At 40.0% G+C, this 23,779-nt stretch overlaps 1 long non-coding RNA gene across 1 annotated transcript; it reads left to right on the forward strand.

Moving 5' to 3' along the window:
• Positions 1-401: 401 nt before the first annotated feature.
• On the forward strand, positions 402-22,477 carry LOC143852031 (uncharacterized). The gene is made up of 3 exons (XR_013236620.1): positions 402-651; positions 3,339-3,391; positions 22,165-22,477. It is a non-coding gene; the product is annotated as an uncharacterized LOC143852031 (long non-coding RNA).
• The last annotated feature ends 1,302 nt before the right edge of the window (positions 22,478-23,779 follow it).

Genomic DNA, 23,779 nt, shown 5'->3' on the forward strand with positions numbered 1-23,779 from the left:
AATTAGACAAGAATGGAAGATGGGGAGAATATTAGGAGGGAGATTTGCGAGTAGTGTTTGGTTGCGCGAGGAAATTAGCGGAAGATGTAGGGCGTCATTATCAAAATATAAGTGGAAGAGAGAGAAAAGTAAGAGAGAGAGAGAGAGAGAGAGAGAGAGAGAGAGAGAGAGAGAGAGATTTTGACAAGAATTTCTCTTAATTCCCCTAACAAATTTCTCCATTTTGGTGAAAAAAGGGGAGAAGATTATGGAGGGAACATCTCCTCCACGTAGGCGACACTAGGATATAAACCAATAATGATGTCTAGAAGTTGTCTAGCAGTCAAATGTGTAAATGACAACCAAACATGCTTTGGGGAGATCTCATGCATTTGAAACTCCGACAATCCCCCCCAAAACAAGCAACCAAACAGATTATTTCCAAAGTAATAGGGCAGCCCAAACGTTTTCTCTTCCCTTCCATTTCATCCCTGATTTATTTCCAAAATAATAGGGCAGCCAAAACGTTTTCTCTTCCCTTCTTCGTTCCAATTCCTTTCTAATTCTCTCCAATCTCTTTGACTTCTCCACCATTCCATCATTCCTACTATCCCATTGATTGCTCGAAGAGAGAAACTGCATCTTCTATTCAAGGTTTTGGCACTTGCAGAGGTAAGGAAGTGACGGTAATTTATCTTCCTCAATTTGTTTTAGGTATAGTCTACTTTCACCCCTAAATCCTTCTCCCCCGTTTCATCTTACATAATATAGAAAGATATAAAGTGTTCCTTTCCTTTTTTATTTGTGCGAAAGTGAGATTTATAAAAAACTTCATTGTGACCCATAACGGTAGATTGTTTGTGATTTGTCATCAACCACTCTTTTGAAGGCAATTGGTTGAACCAGTGAGGTCATCCAATCTGTGGCATGGTCCACCATATGAACAGCAGAGAATTTGTAATCATTTATAATCATACAAAATTGTGGCATGGAGAGAAACCTTCTCACCAAAATATGTGGTTAGTAGTAATTAGGATACACAAGGACTTGAACAGCAGATAAGCTTTGTGAAACAGAATATGTGTTTGAATTATAAATAACTTCATTGGCAAGGAACTCTAAATGTGACTTCAGTTTTTATAGTAGTCAATTTAGTTGTTTTTTAATTGGTCTCCAGTACTTTTCAAAAACTACAGTATGGCTTACACCACAGAAAAAAGAAGAAGAACCAACCTTGATCAATTTTTATCAAGAGGCACCTTCAATTTATGTGGATATCCCTCTATACTAATCATAACCATATTATTTCCCTCTTAATTTGGAGAAGAAAGAAAATCCGGTGGATTTTTTTTGTTCGTTATTTCTAATTTATTGTTGATATGCATGCCAAGATCAAAGGTTTTTGTGGATTTCAAAAGAAATTTGTGAGAGGAATTGTAAATCGAATTTTGTGGTTTTGGAAAAAAAAAGTGAAGTAAAATAACTGGAATAAAACATGGGTCTGTATACCATGATCATTATTTGTTGCTTCTTTGCTTATGATACTTTTGAAAATGTGTTCATGTTTGACTACAAATTTTCTCCATGATTTTTTTTTTTTGAGACGGTAAAAGAATATATTAAGAACCGAGCTGGTTCGATCAGGATACATAAAGAAAAAAACAAAATACAATATCAAGGAGGTAAATAATCAAACTGCTCCAGGCTAGAGCGAAATACACCACTCCGAGCGAGAGAGTCAGCCTCTGAATTAGCTGCTCTCCTCACGTGCCTAAAGGATATAGCCGAGAGAAGAGCTAAATCATTTAGTTCATCAAAAAGAGATAAAAACCGCCACGGAGGAGAGGCCTCCCCCCGAAGCCAGAGAATGACATTAGAGGAGTCCCCTTCCACTATCACCTTATCAAAGACAGACGGATCCAACAGTTTGAGCCCACAATGAGCAGCTCTTACTTCCGCTTCAGACGAATCCGCCACTCCAATGGGGCCCGAGAACGCCCAGAGAACATCCCCCTTGGAATTACGGCATAATCCCCCAATGCCTGCGTCCCCAGGATTGCCAATAGAGGATCCATCAAAATTCAGCTTTATCATTCCATCAGGAGGAGGGAGCCAGCGTTGAGAAATTTTAAGTTTGGAAGACCCCTTATTGCAAATAGTCAGCCATCCTTCCCAAAGAGCATATGGAAAGACGAAATGAAACAAAGGAAGGCATCTAGCCCAAGAGATAACCGCGGAGATGATAGATATAAATACCCAAGAAGACGATTTCGCTACGCCCTCAAACACTCGGGAGTTGCGTTCCTTCCAAATGAACCACTATGAAGCCACCAAACACATCTTCCAGAGCAGCTTACCCTTCCTTTGCCAGGGGCACCATTCCCAACTTTTAATGAAATCAGAGATGGAGTAAGGAAGAGCCCAAGATACCCCAAAGCGAGAGAGAACAGAACCCCAGATATCTCGAGCAAACTTACAGTGAATGAATAGATGGTTTATGGATTCACGGATTCACCCGCCGAATAGCATAAAGGGCAATGGTTGACCAAAATCATCCCTCTTTGCCTCAGGAAATCTATTGTTTGGATACGACCACGACAAACTGACCACGCAAAGAAGGATATCCTTGGGGGGCAAGAAAACCTCCATATCGATGCAAAAGGAACCTCTACTTCACTACTCACCAGCTGACGATAAAACGATTGAACAGAGAAAATTCCGGATGAGCACCCATGCCATATTCGGAAGTCAATCCCACTCTTCTTAATATAACATCCTTCGAGCAAGGCCATTAATTGAAGAACAGAGTTCAACTCTCTATCAAAAAAGTGACGACGGAACTGCGGCTTCCATACCACAACTGAGTTTATCCTTGATGTAAGCCCTTCATGCAGTTTGTGTTTTGTTAGGCCTGAGATACCCTCTACAACCACTGTCTCATCATCAGTGCCAGAAGATAATTTTCATCGCATGCATTAGTATAATAATTAGAGACTACATCATTTGCGAACCTACGGATCTATCTTGGCATCCTTTATATTTTGGTTGTCGGTTTCTGCATGCTACTACTTATCTGCATTGTAGCTTGACTTTATTTGCTAACTCCTGCACTCTATTAGATAACCTTCAGAGTTGGTGACAAGAAGAAAAACAGGGGACTGAGAAAAAAAAAAGTGTTCTAGAAGTTGATTGTAGACATGATTGATTTTTTTTTTCAATGGTAGCCAATTTTATTGTAGTTAAAAGGGGACCGAGATGGTCGATACTTCAACTTTCCATTATGCCTATTCACTTGATTTTGAAATCATCCAATTTCTAGGCCACTACTAATAGCCTTTCACTTTCTCTTCATTTCTCAGAAGTACCAGCATTAGTAATAGAAGCCAGAGTTCTTCTTCTCCTTTTCCAAGAGGTAAGCACCTTTCTTAATATTTGATATAGATTATATTTGATTTTTTACCTATGCAAACAAGATTGACCTTGCAAAGGAGACACTCTACCTGTTCATCTCTTTCCCTAACCTTTTTTTGAAATCATTGTTGATGACTCCTCTAGAGTTCTGTACATTCGGATGTAATTAACGCACTAATAGGGGTATTCCTAACCCATCTTACCCATAAAAAAAAAGAAGAAAAAAGGACCAACCCTGTTCAATTTTTATCAAGAGGCACTTTCAATTTAGGTTGATATCCCTCTATATTAATCATAATCCCCCTTTTAAAGTTTTTCGTTAAGTTTTCAAGGCAAACAAAAATGTTAAAGGGGGTGAATTTATCCTCATCCAGTGAACTGTTCTCACATAAACAATGGGGGGGGGGATTTTATCCACTTAAGAGGGGGGTGGAATATCATTTTCCTTTAGGATTTAGTTACATCTAATTTACCGAAAAACCATATTATTTAGATTTATCCTGCTGTTGAACTTTCTGTATGGTATAGATGGATCTTTTAATTTTCAATTGGTATTTGATTATTGTAGCATTTCTTCATTTGATTAGATTGCAAAAAAAAAAAGAAAAAAAAGATAGTCCTTTTAATCTCTGGACTTCTTTATATCTTTATATTTTTGGTATCATTAGCTCTCTTTTTTTTCTTTTTAAATGGCAATATATTGGAAGAATGGAACCGAGATGGTCCAAAAAATACAATGAAAAGAAAAATTACATCAAAATAGACTAGAAATACATTTCACGGAGGGAGATGATCAAACCATTCCAAACCCTCTTTATGGACCCCCGATCTCACAAGGGAATCAGCTTCACCATTGGCTGATCTTCTAACAAATTTAAACACTATGGATGAACCTGAAACAAGGTCGGCGATTTCCTCAAAGAAGCTAAGAAAGCGCCACGGAGGTGCAATCTTCCCAGATAGCCAACTGATTACGTTAGAAGAATCACCTTCCACAACCACCTTATCGAACATATCCCTACTCAGACGATGTATACCTTGGAAAGCCGCTTTAGATGAGTCGCTTCTACCAATTGGGCCAGCAAAAGCCCAAGACACCATCTCTGCAGAATTCCTAGCAAGTCCACGAATACCTGCCGAACCCGGATTACCCAAACTAGACCCGTCAAAGTTTATTTTCAAATACCCTTCAGGAGAAGCCTCCCATCTTTGAACTATCTTCTCTCTCCTCACCCCTTCCCAACACACAATTCTCCAACCTTCCCATAGATCAAAAGCTGAAACAAATTGAAACTGAGGAAGACTTTTTGCCCAAAAAATCACCAAAGCAATAATTTTCATAAATAACCAGTAAGTTGACTTAGCCACTCCCATCGTTGACTCAGCACAAAGTCAATGATTATCTGAACCTAAAAAAAAGAGAGCTTAATCTGAGGAAGAATCTGTAGAAAGATCTATGAATGCCATGGGACTTAGAGGGCGTGGTGATCTTCTTCTTCGGCGATTGATGGGTGCCTGGTAAGCGGCTCGGAGAGATTCGGAGTTGGGTGGAAGTGGAGAGGGGGTTCTTCTCAGGCGAGTTCTACTCGGTGTGGCTTGGTCACCTTCCCTAGTTCTCTCCATTACAGCCTCGATTTCTTCCATCTCCGACCCGGTTGCTGAAGTTTCTGATGTAGAGGTTTCTACGTCGTACACGTAGGGCTCATCGTACTCCTCTTCTGTTTCATTTTCCGTCTCGGTGTCATCGTGGATATCGGAGCCGGAGTCTGGTGGATTTCTCCTATCTAGTGACCTGCACATTTTTTTTGATTCGAGGAGTGGTTGTGTGGCTTTTTCTTTATGAGGAGAGGTGGACTTAGATCTTTTGCTGGTCCTGGAGGGTTTCGAGTAGAAGGTTGGGTTCCCGTAGGGGTGGCCACTGGTGCAAACTTGATCCCTTTAGGAGGAAATCCTATCCAAAGAGCCACTGGAGCAAATGCGGTCCCTTTAGGAGGTAATCTTGTCTACAGAACCCCCACTGAGAACCACTGGTCTTTGGTGAAGGACAAGAGAACTAAAAGAATTGAAAGGGTAGCGAGGCGAAGAATGCAAGAAGCCTTTGGGGACTGGAGATGTTGTAGATGTGGTTTTAGGAATTTTCAGAGAAGAAAGGTTTGCTGGGAGTGTAAGAAAATATGGTCAGGTTTTGATTTTAATTTCCCCCCTCACCAAGGAAGGGTAACTCCGGTGGCAGAAAACTTCGTTGGGATGGAAGTAGATCGGGAAGAGCCTTCTCAAAATCTAGGTGTTGATTGAGTGGATCCTCTCTCATCGGAGGGGGTATCTTATAACCTGGAAGCTGTTCCTCTGAAGTCTATAAGTAATGTTGATTTAGGTTTTTGGGGAAGGATCAAACAAGGGTGGTCAGGTGATTTAAAAGCGTTGGAAAATTGGTTGAGTAGCAGGAAGGATATTAATTGTGAAGTTATTGTTCACAAAATATCAGCAATGGAGGTTCTGATCTCTGCCCAGATAGGAGCTGACAGACAAAATCTAATTAATGTCTGGACAGAGGCAATTAATTCTCCTTTTCTTGAACTTTTACTTTGTGGGGAAAAATTTAGTCGTGAAGGGAGTGCACACTGGTGGAGTGTTGAAGCTGTGCCACCTCAGGTTTGGTGTGAGGAAAATTTTAGTAGAATTGGGGAGAAAGTTGGAAGAGTGGTGGAGTTGGACCAGTCGTGCTAGGCTGGGGAGGGGTACTCTCTTGCAAAAGTGCTTATTTCTACAGTTGGGGTGATAAATAAGGAAGTACCTATCCAAGTCTCTCTGGATGGTGCAGTTAGGTGGGTGAGCGTAAGGATGGTGGAGGAGGTGGGGAATGTGGTTGTAGATGAGGACAGTTTATCGGGCAAGGGTTTGGACGATGATGTTTTTTTTGAGGTGGGAGCTTCGGAAGGAGGTCATAGTAGCGAGGGTCTGGGTGGTGGGTCGGAGGAGGGGTTTTTGAATGATGATGATTCTTAGGTTGCAGAGGTGCCCAGAGTAGAAGAAGAAGTTTACGTTAGCATTGAATGCTATCCTGCGCTACATGGGGGGCATGATAGCCCTCTAACATCTGGCGGAAATTTTGAATTTCAAAATAGCCTGTCTCCCATAGAGTACAGATGGCGGAGTGTGTGTGACTTTAGGCCTGTCTCATCAGATCTAGTGGACCCCACTTGCCGTATTAACAGCTATATGGATATTTATGAGGCGCTTTCTCCAAGATCTTCTTCAGAGGACTTTTTTAAATTTCATCGGGAGATGGATCTAAGTATAAGTCCGAATGGGCTGCGGGAGGTGGGCTCTATTGAAGAAATCCTTAATCCTTTTCGGGAAGTGGATCAGGAGCTTGGTGGTGGTGGGCCTGGGATGGTGGGCTCCCAATCGCCCTCAGTGGTTTCCGGACGAAGGGAGGTGGCCCATCTTCCGGAGAGGGTTAGGGGTGGACCCTCTCCATCTATTTTTGGGCCTGTGGGTCGGTGTGGCGTATGGGGTGCTTTGGAATCCCCTGAGGGTTACTCGAGTATTGGGATCTCAATTCCATTCCTGTCTAATCAGTTACTCTTTACAAGTGGAATGGAATGCCCTTTTTCCTGTTGCTTGTCTTTCGTTCTCGCCTGAGGTAAAGTCTTTAAGATCAAAGACATTATCCCACGGTTGTAGCACGGAGCTTGAAGATCTTTCTGAAGAACTGGCGGATGTGGTTAGGCATCTAGATTTTGAATCAGTTTCAGAGGAGGATATCTCTGTGGAGGTGGATAGACTATAGAGGGATGATGTTCTGCTCATTGAGGGTACCTCGGAGTCCCTGGAATTTTTCCGTTTTAGTGTGTGCTCGGCGTCCAGGGCTGTGGTGATAAGAGAATGTATTGATCCTTGGGTTTTTAAGCAAGTAGGGGTGGTCTCTTTGAATCTCGGAAGTATTTTTTAGACAAATCAGTGGAGCAGGTTTGTCTTTCGGAAATGGTAAATAAGTTTAAAGGAATTATGGTTCGGTATAATTATCCATCTGAGGCTAGGGAGCTAAGAAGGATCGAGGGCTGTCCTAAGCCAAAGTCGGGCCTAAGTTACTGTAGAAAGAAGAGATCTTGTCGCGACAAAGGAATAATTTTATCTGCAAATATGGAAATGAATACAGACGGTGTCATGCCTGTTTCTCCAAAGCAGCCTCTGAAGCCCTTTCTGGAGAAAGTCGAAGTTCCAATTGGGGAACTATTGGCGATTCTTCACTTGTGGTGGTTTTTGGGGGTAAAGTAGCAAGTAGCCCAGAAAAACTGGATGCGGAATCAAATAGTGTTTCATAAGATATTCAAATAAAGCCTTTGAAGGCTCGTTCGGAGACGGTGGAAGGGTTATCTGGGGATGAAGTCGGGGAGGTCGTTAATATGGAGGACATTGATGGTTTGGTGTCTCATATTCTGGGAGTTAGCAAGAATCTGGGATTGGTTTATGCTAGGTCAGAGGAGGATTTCATATCTGACATTAAAAGCGCTGAGTTAAGGGATTCAAAGGAACAAGAGTCTTTGCGTAAGGGTCCTATCGAGTCTTCAAGGAGGAAGATCAGGGAACTTGAGAAGCTGAGGATGGACATTAACTTTGGTAATGATTTGGTAGGGGACGGGGTTTCTAGTGATATGCAAAAAAGAAAACCTAGCGGGAGGAAGGGGAAGCCGTCTGCCAAGTTAGATTTATAATGAAGATTGTATCTTGGAGTGTCAATGGCCTAAACCATCAGGACAAAAGAATTCAAGTTAAGGAGCTGGTTAAGAAGATTAAGCCGGATCTCATCTGCTTGCAAGAAACCAAAATGGAGTCAGTTAATAGGGGAGATCTTAGAGGGTTGGGGATTCGGACTGAGTGGGAGTTTTCCTTTGTAGGATCTAATGGTGCCTCAGGTGGTATTCTTGTAGCTTGGAATGAGAACGTTTGGAAAAAGCAGGAGGAATGGATAGGAAGGTATTCTCTGTTGATTGCTTTGAAAAAGGAGGCAGATAATTCGATGTGGTTGTTCTCTGGAGTTTATGGTCCGGTTCTTCAAGTGGAAAAGGCTTTGTTTTGGGAGGAACTGGAGAAGGTCAGAGATGCTTGTTCTCTGCCGTGGTGCATTGGGGTGATTTCAATGAGATTATGAAAGTAGGAGAAAGATTAGGTTGTGTAAGAACCAATTCTCAGATCAAAGCCTTTGCTGATTTTGTGACAAAGTTTGAGCTAATCGATTTTCCTTTAGCGGGTGCTTCCTTCACGTGGTCCAGAGGTCCTAGTCGGAGTCGTCTGGATAGATTTATTATGTGCTCAGGGTGGCTGAATTTAGTTTCTGACAGCTCTCAGAAAGCATTGGTGCATTCGGTTTCGGATCACTGTCCCTTTCTTCTTGACCCTCATCTTGAGTCGTGGAGTCCTCCACCTTTTCGATTTGAGTTGGCTTGGCTTAGTTTCCCCCAGATGGAGGATAGATTGGGGAGTTGGTGGTCTTCATGCAGTTTTGAGGGCCCGGCGGATGTGGTGATTGGAAAAAAGCTTAGATTTGTTAAAATCAAGTTAAAAGAATGGTCTAAGGAGCAAAATCAGCAGGTAAATAGTAGAAAGTTTTGGTTGGCAAATAGGATAACAGAATTAATCGCTTTGGATGAGTGTGGTTTAAGGTCTAGGAAGATTAGCAGGAGTTAGGGAATGTTAAACAGGAACACAAAGGGCTATTGCTGCAGGAGGAAATATCTTGGAGGCAAAAATCAAGGGTAAAATGGTTGGTGGAGGGTGATAAGAATACTGCTTATTTTCATGCGATGGCTAGTGCTCGAGGGAGGTCGAACAGAATTGAGTCTATTTGAGTAAATAGTGCTTTAATTAGCTCTAAGGAAGAGGTATCTTCAGCCATAGTAGACTTTTATTCTGCTCTGTATGCTTCAGAAGGAGTTCTTCGCCCTATTGCTGAAGAAGTGGAGTTTAAGAGTTTGAATCTGGAGGTTAGCTCAAATTTGGAACAACCGTTTGCAGAAGAGGAAGTTGAAAGAGGTCTTTTTTCGATGCCTAAAGATAAAGCTCCTGGACCCGATGGTTTTTGCCTAACTTTCTTCCAAGTTTGCTGGCCGGTTGTGAAATGTGATATTCTAAGATTCTTTAGAGACTTCTATGAGGGGTTGACTCTTGACCGAGGCACAGGGGCTACTTTTATAACTTTAATACCCCAGATCAAAGGTGCTACTAAGGTGACTGATTTTCGGCCAATAAGCTTGGTGGGGTGCTTGTACAAGCTATTGGCTAAGGTGTTAGCTGATAGAATTAAAGTGGTCCTACCCCATATTATCTCGGATAGTCAAAGTGCGTTTGTCAGTAAGAGGCAAATTTTGGATTTTTCTTTAATCGCAAATGAAGTTATCGAATCTTACTCGAAAAGTGAAGCTGGAGGTGTGCTATGTATGTTAGACATGGAAAAAGCTTATGATAGAGTGGATTGGGATTGCTTAGATTTTCTGCTTGGAAGAATGGGTTTTGGAAATCGGTGGAGAGGTTGGATGAGAAAGTGTGTTTCCTTTTCGTGGTTTTCCATCTTGGTAAATGGTTCTCCAAAAGGTTTTTTCAAGTCTTCTCGGGGTTTAAGGCAAGGGGATCCCCTTTCTCCTTTTCTTTTTGTTATCATTGCGGAAACTCTTAGTAGGTTGATGAGTAAAGGTTGTTGCTCGGGTCTGCTGGAAGGTTTTGTTATTGGATGTGATAGAGTGGAAGTTTCTCTTCTGCAATTTGCTGACGATACCATTCTTTTCTGTGCCCCTGATAGGAAGATGATATTAAATTTGAAGGCTACTCTAAGATGCTATGAATTGGTTACTGGTCAAAGATCAAATTTTAGGAAATCTAGCTTGCTTGCTATTAATCTTCCCCCTTCCGAAGCTGAGGAGTTTGCTAAGGTGATGGGGTGTTGGCTGGATTCCCTGCCTTCCTTGTATTTAGGGCTTCCATTGGGGGTGGGAAAACCTGGAAAAGCGCTCTGGACTCCTATAGTGGAAAGGATAGAAAGTCGGTTGGAAACTTGGAAGAGAAATCCTGTTTCTAAGGGGGGAGACTCATCTTGGTCAAAGCAGTGTTAGCTAATATACCAGTGTATTACTTATCTTTGTTCAACTGCCCGGTTAGTGTAGTGTTGAGAATAGAACAGATTCAAAGAAGATTTCTTTGGGGAGGTACCGATAGTAAGGGTGGTATACCCTTAGTGAAGTGGGAAAACGTTTGTATGCCGATAAAGAATGGTGGTCTGGGGATAAGAAAGTTGAGAGAGTTCAACCGTGCATTGTTAGGAAGTGGCTTTGGCGTTTTGGTATGGAACAATCTTCTTTGTGGGTAAAGGTGATTGGTAGCAAATATGGCTTTTTAAATGGGAATTGGTTCTCGGACGATTCATATAGTAAAAAATGTGGGACTGTTTGGCGAAACATTTTGAGGTTCAAGCAAAGATTTGAGGAGGGGATTTAGTTTAAAGTTTACAAAGGGGATCGTATAAAATTTTGGGTGGATGCTTGGTGCTCTGAGGAACCCTTGAAGACTCTTTTTCCTGATTTGTTCTCGGCAGCTTTGAAGAAAGATGTGTTGGTGTGTGATTGTTTTGAGAGGGTGGACACCCAGGTGGTTTGGAAGCCTAGCTTCAGAAGGAATTTTTTTTACAGGGAGTTAAACTCCATTTCTCGGTTACTTTTTTTGATTGAGAATTGCTATATAAAAAGAAGTGGGGTGGATAAAAGAATTTGGATCTGGGATCCATCCGGCTTCTTCTCTATGAAGTCATTTTACTCTTGGTTGGTGCATGCTTCAGGCTCTCCTCTCGCAGCTAATGTTTGGAAATTCCTTCGGCCTCCATCAGTTTCCTTTTTTGGTTGGGCAGTCTGCTGGGGGAGGATTCAGACCATTGAATTTCTTAGAAGAATGGGAATGTGGCTGGTAGATTATTGTTCGCTTTGTATGGAAGATGGTGAATCTATTGATCATCTGTTTATTCATTGCAAGGTTGCAAGGGAGATTTGGGGCCTCATTCTGGATAGGTTTGGTATCTGCTGGATTTGGGAGAGTTCAACCGTGCATTGTTGGGAAAGTGGCTTTGGCGTTTTGGTATGGAACAATCTTCTTTGTGGGTAAAGGTGATTGGTAGCAAATATAGCTTTTTAAATGGGAATTGGTGCTCGAACGATTCATATAGTAAAACAGGTGGGACTGTTTGGCGAAACATTTTGAGGTTCAAGAAAAGATTTGAGGAGGGTATTCACTTTAAAGTTTACAAAGGTGATCGTATAAAATTTTGGGTGGATGCTTGGTGCTCTGAGGAACCCTGGAAGACTCTTTTTCCTGATTTGTTCTCAGCGGCTTTGAAGAAAGATGTGTTGGTGTGTGATTGTTTTGAGAGGGTGGACACCAAGGTGGTTTGGAAGCCTAGCTTCAGAAGGAATTTTTTTGACAGGGAGTTAAACTCCATTTCTCGGTTACTTTTTTTGATTGAGAATTGCTATATAAAAAGAAGTGGGGTGGATAAAAGAATTTGGATCTGGGATCCATCCGGCTTCTTCTCTGAGAAGTCATTTTACTCTTGGTTGGTGCATGCTTCAGGCTCTCCTCTCGCAGTTGATGTTTGGAAATTCCTTAGGCCTCCATCAGTTTTCTTTTTTGGTTGGGCAGTCTGCTGGCGGCATAATTGTAAATTCCGTTTCGGTCGCCATTTCGTTTTGGCCACCGAAACGAAATTTCGGTGGGATTTCGGTCATTTCTGTCGAAACTTTTCATTCGCACAAAAAATATATTAAAAAATATGAGCAAAATCCAAAAAAATAAAAAATCAATAGAAAAAGATGAAAAACTAATAAATAGTCCAAAATATGAGTCTCAAAAGACATATTCATTACTTAAACACATAAAGTCTTGCACAAGTCCAACTGATAGTCTGATACATAGAAAAACATTAAAAAAAAGGGATACATGAAAGTGAAATATAGACAATAGCTAGTTGCAACAACTCTCAGTCATCATAACCCGGATGATCATACTCAATGTCTTTTTCGTCGTCGTCGTCGCCGCCGTCATCAGCACCTGGACCACCAGTAGGGACATCTTCTTCAAGAGGCAGTAGGTGCTTCAAGATTTTCTCACCCAATGTCTTCCGGCGTGAATATGACATCTTCTTCTTCTGCAACCCAATCCATCATGACATCCAGGTGGTTTATGCTCGAAGGGTCACTAGTGGTAGATGATTTCCTCAACAAGTCCCTGAAAAGGAAAACATTAAGTTTAATGTCAAAGGTTAAACTTAAAAGCTTAAAGTGATGAGGTGAGAGTTGAAAACATTATATTACGCTGTATACCTTTCTCGAAACTTAAGATTGTAATGGACAAACACCAAGTCATCTAATCTCTGGTGCTCCAACCTATTTCTCTTTGCAGAGTGAATGTGTTCGAAGGTGCTCCAATTCCTTTCACACCCAGTCGCACTGCAGGCCTGACTGAGGATTCTGATTGCAAAGGTCTGTAATTCTTCCACGTCACCTCCGAATTGATTCCACCATGCAACTGTAAAGTAACAAATAGTAAAGCATTATTTGTTGAGAAACTGAAAGTTAAAATGAATTATACTTAATTAAACAAACAACTTAAATATACCTGGTCTCAACTTCGTTCGGTTGCGGATTGCAAGCTTCATTCCAAGCATACCCTTAGCCTCTCGATAATCCTCAATCTGATTGGTGATGAGGTCTTGTGTAGCTTCATCAGGTACCACTCGAGTGATGCATGCCAACAAGCCTCTGGATACTTCACTGTGCCTAGAGAAGGTAGGAGTGAAAAAGAGAGCAGGGTTAAGAAAATATCCTGCTGCATGGTGGGGACTGTGGAGTTGCCTATCCCATCTTTGGTCGATGATCCTCCAGATGGGCATGTAATCTGATTTTCTCTTCAACCTCTCCTTGATGTTCTCTTTGGCCTTATCCATTGCCTCATATAGGTAACACATCGCCGGTTTGTCCTGCTGATCTACCAAACACAGCACTCTCACTAAAGGCTCGCTGATGTTTAGAATGTACTTGCATTGGTCCCAAAAAGATTTATCCAACACAGTACTAACTACCCCTTTACTCAGTGGGTGTTGGACAAACCTACTAGTACTATACTCATCAGACACAAACATCTGCTGAAGTGCTTTCCGATTCAACACCAGACTTTGTATGCTAATGAAATTTGTAGCAAATCTGGTTGCAGCAGGGCGGCACAACTCCTTCCCACCTGTAAACTTCTTCCTCATCAAATTCAAGAGGCTTCCATGGTTGTAGATGAACTTTGTAATCGTTCGAGCCCTCTCAACTGTGGTTGCTATGTGAGGAAATACAGTCGGTTTGCACAGATGCTCCAAGATGAGATCTAAGCAATGAGCTGCGCACGGAGTCCAGAAGAATGTACCAAACGCGGCTTCTAGTCTTTTCCCAGCAGCTTTGTAACGTGGCTCACTGTTAGTTACAAATTGCACCACATATTCCGGATTCACCTCTCCGACAATCTTTTCAAAGATATTGTATAATTCATCGGCATTCTTCACTATGCCAGATGCATCAACGGATTTGAGGAATATGACTCCTTTAGGGCAGTACACCAAAAAGTTGATTAGGGAACGTTGTTTGGTGTCTGTCCATCCATCTGCCATAATGCTACAGCCAGTGTATCTCAATGACATCTTAATCTCCTCTAAGTAGTTGTTTACCTCATCCACTGTATTCTTCAAAATGAAACCCCTTAAAGCATCATAAGTAGGTGCCTTATAACTCGAACCCACGGCATTCATAGCAACAAACATAGGTTGCCAGAAAGGTGAATTGGCAACGTTGAAAGGGAGATTGGCATCGTAGCAAAGCATGCCAACCGCAATGTCTGCTCTATCCATTATTTCTTTGGTAGCCAAAGCACTTTTAATGCTTGGTTGGGCTCCAGGGGTTGTTCGTGGTGCAAAGAAATTCCTGATCCCTCCTGTGATTTCCTTCTTCTTCCTTTTTGTACCACTCGGTTCTACAAGAACTTCCTTATCTCTTCGTTGAGGCAATTGTGTGCCAATGTCTTCTTCATCCGGCTCTTCTTCTTCGTCTGGTGTGCTATAAAAACCTCCAACCTCTGCTCTGGATAGGCTCATCCTAGCCCTTTCTTTTCTCTTTGCATCTAAAAGTTGCTTCATTCGATATTTTACATCTTCAGTCACTTTTTTGCATGATGCTACTTCACCAGGAACAGCCGCTAAATGTTCTTTCAAGCGGGTTATACCTCTACCCGATATGACTTTGCCACAGAATATGCAAGTTACTTTATTTTTTTGACCCGGAACCAATGTACCGTAAGCCCATGCCGGGTCATCCGATCTAGCGGGTGCCAAACCAATAGAGGATGCTCCTGCAGAAGGTCCCGAGCCCGACCCACTCATTCTGAAATGAAGTAGAAGAAGGGGAAAAATGAATTAGAAGAAAGAAAATTGAAACAAATTACAAAAAAATGAAGTAGAAGAGGACAAATGAAGTAAGAAATAAAAGAAAAGAAATGGAAAGAAATAAAGAGAACCTTGAGGTTGAACTTGAGTTGAAGAGAAGAAAAAAAAATTAGCCTTCACTCACTTGAAATAAGCCTTTGGAAATAGTTCTTGACTTCTTGTAGTGGTAAGTTGAATGTATGCCTTCCTTTTGCTCCAAAATAGACTTGGATTGAGTTGAAGAAGAGGGTAGACTTGTAGGAAATTTAGTAGAATAGATAATGTAAGTGAAAGTAGAGAAAGAAGGAGAATCACTTATGTGAAGGTGGAGGATAAGAAGGTAGGGAAAAGGCTATTTATAGAGTTTTTAATTGATTGTGCATTTAAAATGACTAAAATACCCTTCCCAACAGCTATAAACGGTCACATTTTGAGGTTAAAATGGTCAGAAACCAAAAAGAGCTGTTCCAGGGGCATTGTTGTAAAATCTGCAAAATCCAGTCAAACTAGCCGTTATGCACGATTCCGGCCGGAATGGAGCCGATGAAATTCCGGATTTTGGAAAATTTCGTCCGGAATGGCCGGAATGGAATTCGTTCCGGAATTGGAACGAAACCGGTTCCTTTCGTCCATTCCAGACGAAACGAAACGGAATTTACAACAATGGCTGGGGGAGGATTCAGACCATTGAATTTCTTAGAAGAAGGGGATTGTGGCTAGTAGATTATTGTTCGCTTTGTATGGAAGATGGTGAATCTATTGATCATCTGTTTATTCATTGCAAGGTTACAAGGGAGATTTGGGGCCTCATTCTGGATAGGTTTGGTATCTGCTGGATTTTCCCAAACTCTATACTAGAACTAGTGTTAAGTTGGGATTTTGTGCCTTGGAAGAAGAAAGGGAAATTGCTTTGGAAGCTGTGTTTGATAGCTTTGTGGTGGGTGATTTGGAAATAAAGAAATTCACGAGTTTTTAAGGGAGTGGCTAAGTCAACTTACTGGTTATTTATGAAAATTATTGCTTTGGTGATTTTTTGGGCAAAGAGTCTTCATCAGTTTCAATTTGTTTCAGCTTTTGATCTATGGGAAGGTTGGAGAATTGTGTGTTGGGAAGGGGTGAGGAGAGAGAAGATAGTTCAAAGATGGGAGGCTCCTCCTGAAGGGTATTTGAAAATAAACTTTGACGGGTCTAGTTTGGGTAATCCGGGTCCGGCAGGTATTGGTGAACTTGCTAGGAATTCTGCAGGGGTGGTGTCTTGGGCTTTTGCTGGCCCAATTGGTAGAAGCGACTCATCTGAAGCGGAGGTTAAAGCGGCTTTCCAAGGTATACATTGTCTAAGTAGGGATATGTTCGATAAGGTGATTGTGGAAGGTGATTCTTCTAACGTAATTAGTTGGCTATCTGGGAAGATTGCACCTCCGTGGCGCTTTCTTAGCTTCTTTGAGGAAATCGCCGACCTTGTTTCAGGTTCATCCATAGTGTTTAAATTTGTTAGAAGATCAGCCAATGGTGAAGCTGATTCCCTTGCGAGATCGGGCGTCCATAAAGAGGGTTTGGAATGGTTTGATCATCTCCCTCCGGGAAATGTATTTTTAGTCTTTTTTGATGTAATTTTTCTTTTCTTTATAATTTTTAGGACCATCTCGGTTCCATTCTTCCAATATATTGCCATTTCAAAAAAAAAGAAAAAAAGAAATATATATATATATATATATATATATATATATATATATATATATATATAGAGGAAACTGTTGGTGCGCTTAAGCTCACCAAACTTATGGTGAGCTTAAGCGCCCAATCACATGGGGGGCCACTTTGTTAGGATGATCCAAAGCATTCATTTTAAAGTCCCTTACATAGATAGGGAGTGTACCAAAAATCAGCTCCATAGGATCATCCTAACCCCTCCATTTGTGGAGGACAAAAATGGACAGACACAAATCTACCCATTTTTTGTCCTCCACAAATGGAGGGGTTAGGATGATCCTATGGAGCTGATTTTTGGTACACCCCCTATCTATCATAAGGCCTTGCAAATGAATGATTTGGATCACCACATGTGATTGGGGAGCCATGTCATTGGGGAGCTTAAGCGCACCATAGGTTTGGTGCGCTTAAGCTCACCAGCAGTTTCCTCATATATATATATATATATATATATATATATATATATATATATATATATATATATATATATATATATATATGAAGTTTTGTTTTTTTGCTATTTAATAAGATACGACGTGCAGATTTTTAGGAAAGTGACTTTTGGAATTCCTACTCTACATAGATACGAACGACTTTCGGAATTCTAACTTTTGAAATTCGGCATACAGAAGGGTGCCACGTGGCCACAACGTTGCGTGTAAAATCCAAACGGGGATGCATTTACAAGGGGGAGATTTTATTACTTAATTTATAGAGAAAAATCGGGAAACGAAAGAAATAACAGTAGGCTATATTGTAGGGCGGGATATCAGGCACGATTTTATTTCACCGTATGCGTTTTGAAATATCTATCTTTTTTGTGGAAATATTAAAGAGTAACGTGGTTTGAAGGATATTAAAGAGTTACGTGGAATATTAAAGAGTTACCATTGTTTTAAAAATTGTATATCTATCTTTTTTGGAATAATAAAGAGTATCGTGGTTTGAAGGATATTAAAGAGTTACGTGGGATATAGGAGGGGCTGCCACGTGGCAGCACCATAGCTTATAGGATTCCGCTTTATATATATATATATATATATATATATATATATATATATATATATAGGATGCGGAACATGCAAGTTATTCTATTTCCATACAAAAATCACAAAAAGCGTCAAAACATCATAAAAATATAAAGGATACTATCATGATGTGTTCAATATATATATATATATATATATATATATATATATATATATAGGATGCGGAACATGCAAGTTATTCTATTTCCATACAAAAATCACAAAAAAGAGAACTAAATCAGGAAACAAGCGTCAAAACATCATAAAAATGTAAAGGATACTATCATGATGTGTTCAATATAATGGAAGCATTGCCTTAATGATGAACCCCACTGAAATGTGACGAGAGGTAGCCCAATATTTGAGGATAGTGAACTAAGTATCTTTGGAAGTCAACTGAGAAGGCCATCTATATAAAACATATATTACTTGGAAAAGTCAAAGAAAGTTTAAATAGGAGAAAACATGATCAGTGGTTCGTTGAAATCGGGAATTAGGCTTTAGATGATGCTATTACTCATTGCAACACACTGTTGTTCTCTTTTCGAGAAAAGCATGGAGGTTTAGCCCCTCTCTCTCATCCAAGAGGATGCCCATGACATGGTGTGTTCACTGAGAAGGAAATTGTATTATTTTGATACTAAGTGGGTTACTTATGATTAGGGTTGCAACTCGGGTCTGGCGGGTCGGGTTTTCTAAAACCCTACCCTACCTGAGAAAGTATCTCGGGTCGAGTCGGGTTTTTTTTTTTGGAAAACCCGGGATTCTTAAACCCAACCCGGCCCTGCCCGAGGTAGTTTTTCGGGTCGGATTGGGCCGGGTCAGGTTTCAACGGAAAATGGTCAGTTGATACCTGCAAATATTCCTTCAAGTTGCAATAGATATAAAATTCGTAAAAAAAGTATCATAATCTTTTGCCCAATCTGAAGGATACTCCACCTAGTATCAAAGATGAGATATAAAGAAATTAATAGAGATGAGATAAAAAAAAAGAATCAGAATTGAGAACCCTGCAAAAAAGGAATTTAAAGATGTGTACCTGATACTATTAGATTCGGACACTTGAACAACTAAAATGAGTTGAGAGAGGAGGTCGTTTATCTCAAAGGGTTCTTTTTTATTCGTGGGCTAATTTCGAAGGAACCCTAATCTCAAACCCAAATCTGGAAGAATATGAACCCTATTCCCAAACCCAAATCAGAACCCACATGTTAGAAAAGCCTAAAACATCAAATCTGAAATTGTCCAAAAAAAATATAGTGAGATAGAGAGGGGGTTTGTGGTGGTGGTATTGGTGTAACCTAAACCTGATTAGGTTCAGGTTCTTGGCAAAAACTTTGGGCTGAAAAAAAACCCAGAAAACCCCCTTCTTGCTTCTGCTCAGAGAGAGAGAGAAAGAGAGAGAGAGAGAGAGAGAGAGAGAGAGAGAGAGAGAGAGAGAGACCTTGGTTTAAGCTGAGGCCGGAGGCGATTCAGTTCCCGTCCAGCTGAGGTAGTGAGGAGGGGAGACGAAGGCCGGAGGCGGAAGTTAGAGAGTGAGGAGCAGGGTCACGAACTTAGAGAGAGGCGGAAGTTATAACTCATAAGTATAATTTTATAATATTAAAAAATGGAAAAAAGCGGGTTCTCGGGTCGGCCAGGTTTTCCACCTTTAAAACCGGCCCGACCTGAGAATCGCTCTGGCTTTGGAAAATTAAACCGGACCCAACTCCTTACCGAACCCGACCCATGCTTTTTTCGGGCCGGGTTGATGCGGGTCGGGTTGATGCGACCCAAGTTGCAACCCTACTTATGATGGGTTTGAGTTTTCATTTGGGATGCTTGAGGGTGCGATTTGTTTTGTATTATTCTTACGCCTTTTTCTTATTTTTTGTAGAGAGGGAGATTTGTGAAGAAAAGGATGAAAGATAGTTAATTCTATTTTTCATATTTTTTTTCTCAGTTTGTCACTGAGTGGCCAATTATGGTCAAATTCCTTTTTTTTGTAGTTTGTGACGGGATTTTTATGCAATACTAGTTCATTTTGGAAGAGGATTTGCTTGAACATGACTGTAAGTTAATTTATTGATGTGAAACTCGATTAGATATGAAATTCTTCATTGTGGATAGTAACTGTACTTTTTATCATTCAAAAACATGCTACAACCATAAAACAATATCACTTCTTGCATAAGGGATACATATATATGCATGTTTTGTTTTTGATAAATAGATATTGTAGTCTCTCTATCATTTGATTCTTTGTTTTTCTTTGTTTTTTGTTTACGTTTTATCGACATTTTTGTTTTCTCCTTCCTTTATTACAAATACACATATACCGTTTCCTGCGAAGCTATTTGAAAAAGGAGAGGATCTGCTAATATTCCCGGTATTTATCCCAACATTAATCACTTCTTGCATGAGGGATACATATCTATGCAGGTTTTATATGTTGGAAATTTATAATGCTTTTGGTCTACATATATATATTTTTCGTTCGCTTCATTTAACTCTTTTTTTTTTTCATTTGATTCTTTGTTTTCTGTCCCCGTGCAACACACGGATCTTCAACTACTTGCATATAATAGCCGAATGATATGAATGAAGGAATGTGATGGAGGATGGTATCCCAAGCACTTTGAGTAGAAAAACTGCAGTCCAAAGATGGCTTCCAACCCAAGCACATGAAGCTTCTTCTAGGGTGTAAACCATATCTTTCTAATTCTAGACTAATAGTACTTTCTAAATCAACCCAAAGGCAACTCCTTTGTGCTCTAAATTGTTAAAACTTAAGTAACTAAAACTAGTTTTTGCATAGAAAACTCAGAAGATAAAAAAAAGCTATCATGAAACAACTAAATTTAGACTTCCTACCTCCAAAAAATAAATGGAGACTATTTCTCCTAATACAAGTTACTAATCTCATCCTAAGTACAATACTTTCCAATTAAGTAAATGTTCCAGTTTAGAAAGTATACAGATTGTGTACATTGTAGTTCTGGTTCATACACTATTGACAACTTGAGGGATTTACGGAATTGGTTTATAAACTATTAGTAGTCTCTTTAACTCAAAAGGAGACCTTCTAACATGAAGCCCTACTCAAATGAACTCCCATTCCCCTTTTTGGAACCTTTTAAAGTGGAAAAGCTCAAAATTGTCAGTCTCTAAACTTACTGATTTGAGCTTTAAAAAGTATTATCAAAATTAGTTATAAAATGTCTTAAAAATTCAGCATACATCGAAGTAGATAGGAATGGTCTGAAATGGAAGTTTTGGTTCTTTTTTGTAGTCGGGAGTCATTGCTGACATCAACAAGAGACTCTTTGGACCCACATTTCCCACCGCACCTTTCTTCATCCTTTGTGTGCATGTTTAAATAATTCTTTGGGACTTTTGGGTTTAATGATTTGCATCACTAATTTTACATCCAGGCATACAGATGTTTTCTTTTTTCTGCAACTTTTCTAATCTGGGGATGTTAAATTTGCATTTGAGTATATTTGATTAAATATTTATGCAATGTACTAAGTTTCTGCAAACCTTTTTCATAGATTAATATACCTCACTAAATTTCTTTTATTGTGACTACTAGGTGACTCTCTTGACCTAGTCTTTCAATTTTTAAACTATGAAACTCATGTTAATTAACTACTTGCTTGAATATGTTCATAGATAATTCTTGCAGGATGTTATCGAAAAGTTTACTATCATATCCTCTATTAGCACAACAGGATGGAAGGACTAGCACTTCTGTCACAAGAACCTTGTATTTGTAAAGATTTCTTAGAGAGAACAACCTCAATGGAGAAACTCTAAATTTAGCATAAAAATTCTCCTTTGATATAACATAAACATTAACTCTTTACAAAAGCTATATATTTATGATAAAAATTCTCCTTTGATAACAGAAACATTTACTCTACAAGGTTCATAAAAATTCTCCTTTGATAACAAAAACATTAACTCTATAAGGAGAAGCATATATCAGTGTCAATATTTACAATCTTTTGCTAATGTTGTATGCTGAAGAAGGGGAAGGAGCAGTTCTTTTATTCTGTATCCATAGAAATATCTATTCCGACATCCTTGTGGCATATGGATATTATATTCCTCTACGACTTTCATATGGATATTACATTTATTTTCTTTTCCTAGTGAAGATCTTTGTTGTAATCGAAGCATTCGAATAGATTTTAAATTAAATTTGAAATTTTAATGGCAAATGCAGCTACCCCCCACCTTTTTTTAATTTCTCTATAAGCCTGTACGAGTGAAATGCATGGAATATTGATTTTTCCTTGATAATAAGACTGAATGTTTGTTTTGATTCTTCCTGGAGACATGAGTGTATGACCGTTGGTAATTACCTGCAGTTGGTGAAGACATGTTTTACAATCCATCATATCCATAAAATCTCATATTAGTGCTCTTGAGATGGACATTGGATTTTAAGTTGAATACATTGCGATACTTAACAATGCCTTTGTTTCTCCTACATCGTTTACTAAAATTTCTTGAAAATCCATGGATTTGTTTATGACATTTTCCCATTTATAGGTGACAGAGATAAGAAGCAGAAGTTAGAGTCAGGAAAGGAACGACAGGTTTCTTTCGATTATCACTCCCAACGTCATTATCTTGAATATATAGCTTCCGTATAGAGTTAATGGTTCTGTCATATCAAGGAGAATTTTTATGCTAAATCTAGAGCTTCACCATTGAGGTTGTTCTCTCTAAGAAATCTTTACAAATACAAGCATCTTGTGATAGAAGTGCTAGTCCTTGCATCTAGTTATGTTATTAGTCAAGGGGGAATATACTGATGTCCTACTCGGGCGCGATAGGGATTTGTGATGGAAACAGGCGGAAGTAAGAGCTCTATTGTTTGGAATGAAATGGTATTCAACACATTCCTCTAACCCCCTTATTGTTGAAGGGGATTCATCTAATGTGATCGCGTGGGCATCAGATAATTCAAAAGGGCCCTGACGGCTGCAAAATTACATCGCGGAGGTTAAGGATCTAGTACGACGGATTCGTCCAACAATCAAACACAGAAGGCGTTTTGTGAATGAAATGGCGGATGAGTTGGCCAAACAGGGTGTATTGCTGGATTCGATGCAGATTAGTATTCCGGGTGATGTAATGGGGAATGGGGACGGGAAGGCTATTACTGTTATTGAAACTCACTTTATTGTAATTTCTTTGGGCTGGAATTATTGTAGCCCGTGCAGGGACATCTTGTCCCCTCTTTGGTTCTTTCTGGGTTAATAAAAGTCAATTTTCTCTATTTCAAAAAAAATAAAAGTCAATTTTCAAAAAGAAAAAAAGAAAAAAGATCCATATGTCCCTCTGTATCAATGTGCTCCTCTAATGGTGCCTCAAATGAATCCATTGCTGAAGTAGACGCCTTAATCTCTCTATCATTAGTCTCAACATATGTATCATTAGCCCTCAATAGAAATCAGATCCTCTATCTGCTCTCTCAACACCTCCTGATGGAACTCCTCCTCACCATTAGTCTCAACATATGTATCATTAGCCTCATATGTAGGAATAGGAGATGTTTGTGTGAGACTCAGTTGCCTATGTAATTAAGACATGTTCTTGGTTGCCTCACTTGGGGCCCATTGCTCTTGCCTGGCCTTAGCTTCTCGTTTCCACTTCAACCACAACTCCTCAAATTCTCTTTGTTTGGATTTTTCTTCTTGTCTTCACTTAGCCTCTTGCTCCCTACGTCGAACTTCTGCCTTGTGCCATTGTCAATAGATGGAGGGTGCATAAAGTCTCAAGAAATGGTCTTGAACCTCTTCCCATCAAGGAAGAGAAGAGAGGCCCTGTTCACGGTGTTCCTTCAGTAAATCGACCCATGAAAGCATAGTATCATGCTTCACGGTATCTCGGACACGACATATTCTCTAATGATGGTTTTGACTATAGTATTAATGATAATCCTCAAGAGCATCTATCCATCGCACACAAGTGGCCTGGCAATCACCATAAGTGTAACTGGCATCGTAATATGGCGCATAAGGTGGAGCCATTCCTGTGGGTATCAAATTAATATACCAACTCTCAATGCCGGAATCAATGGGGTCACGAACCACCTCAAACCCACCCTAGCCACACAGCTGCTAGGTCTTAATGAACCAGTTAGGACTGCCCAAACCAC

Source organism: Tasmannia lanceolata, unplaced genomic scaffold (assembly GCF_043159265.1).
Source record: "Tasmannia lanceolata isolate RefF3 unplaced genomic scaffold, GAP_Taslan_0.1 ptg000018l, whole genome shotgun sequence".
Lineage (NCBI taxonomy): Eukaryota > Viridiplantae > Streptophyta > Magnoliopsida > Canellales > Winteraceae > Tasmannia > Tasmannia lanceolata.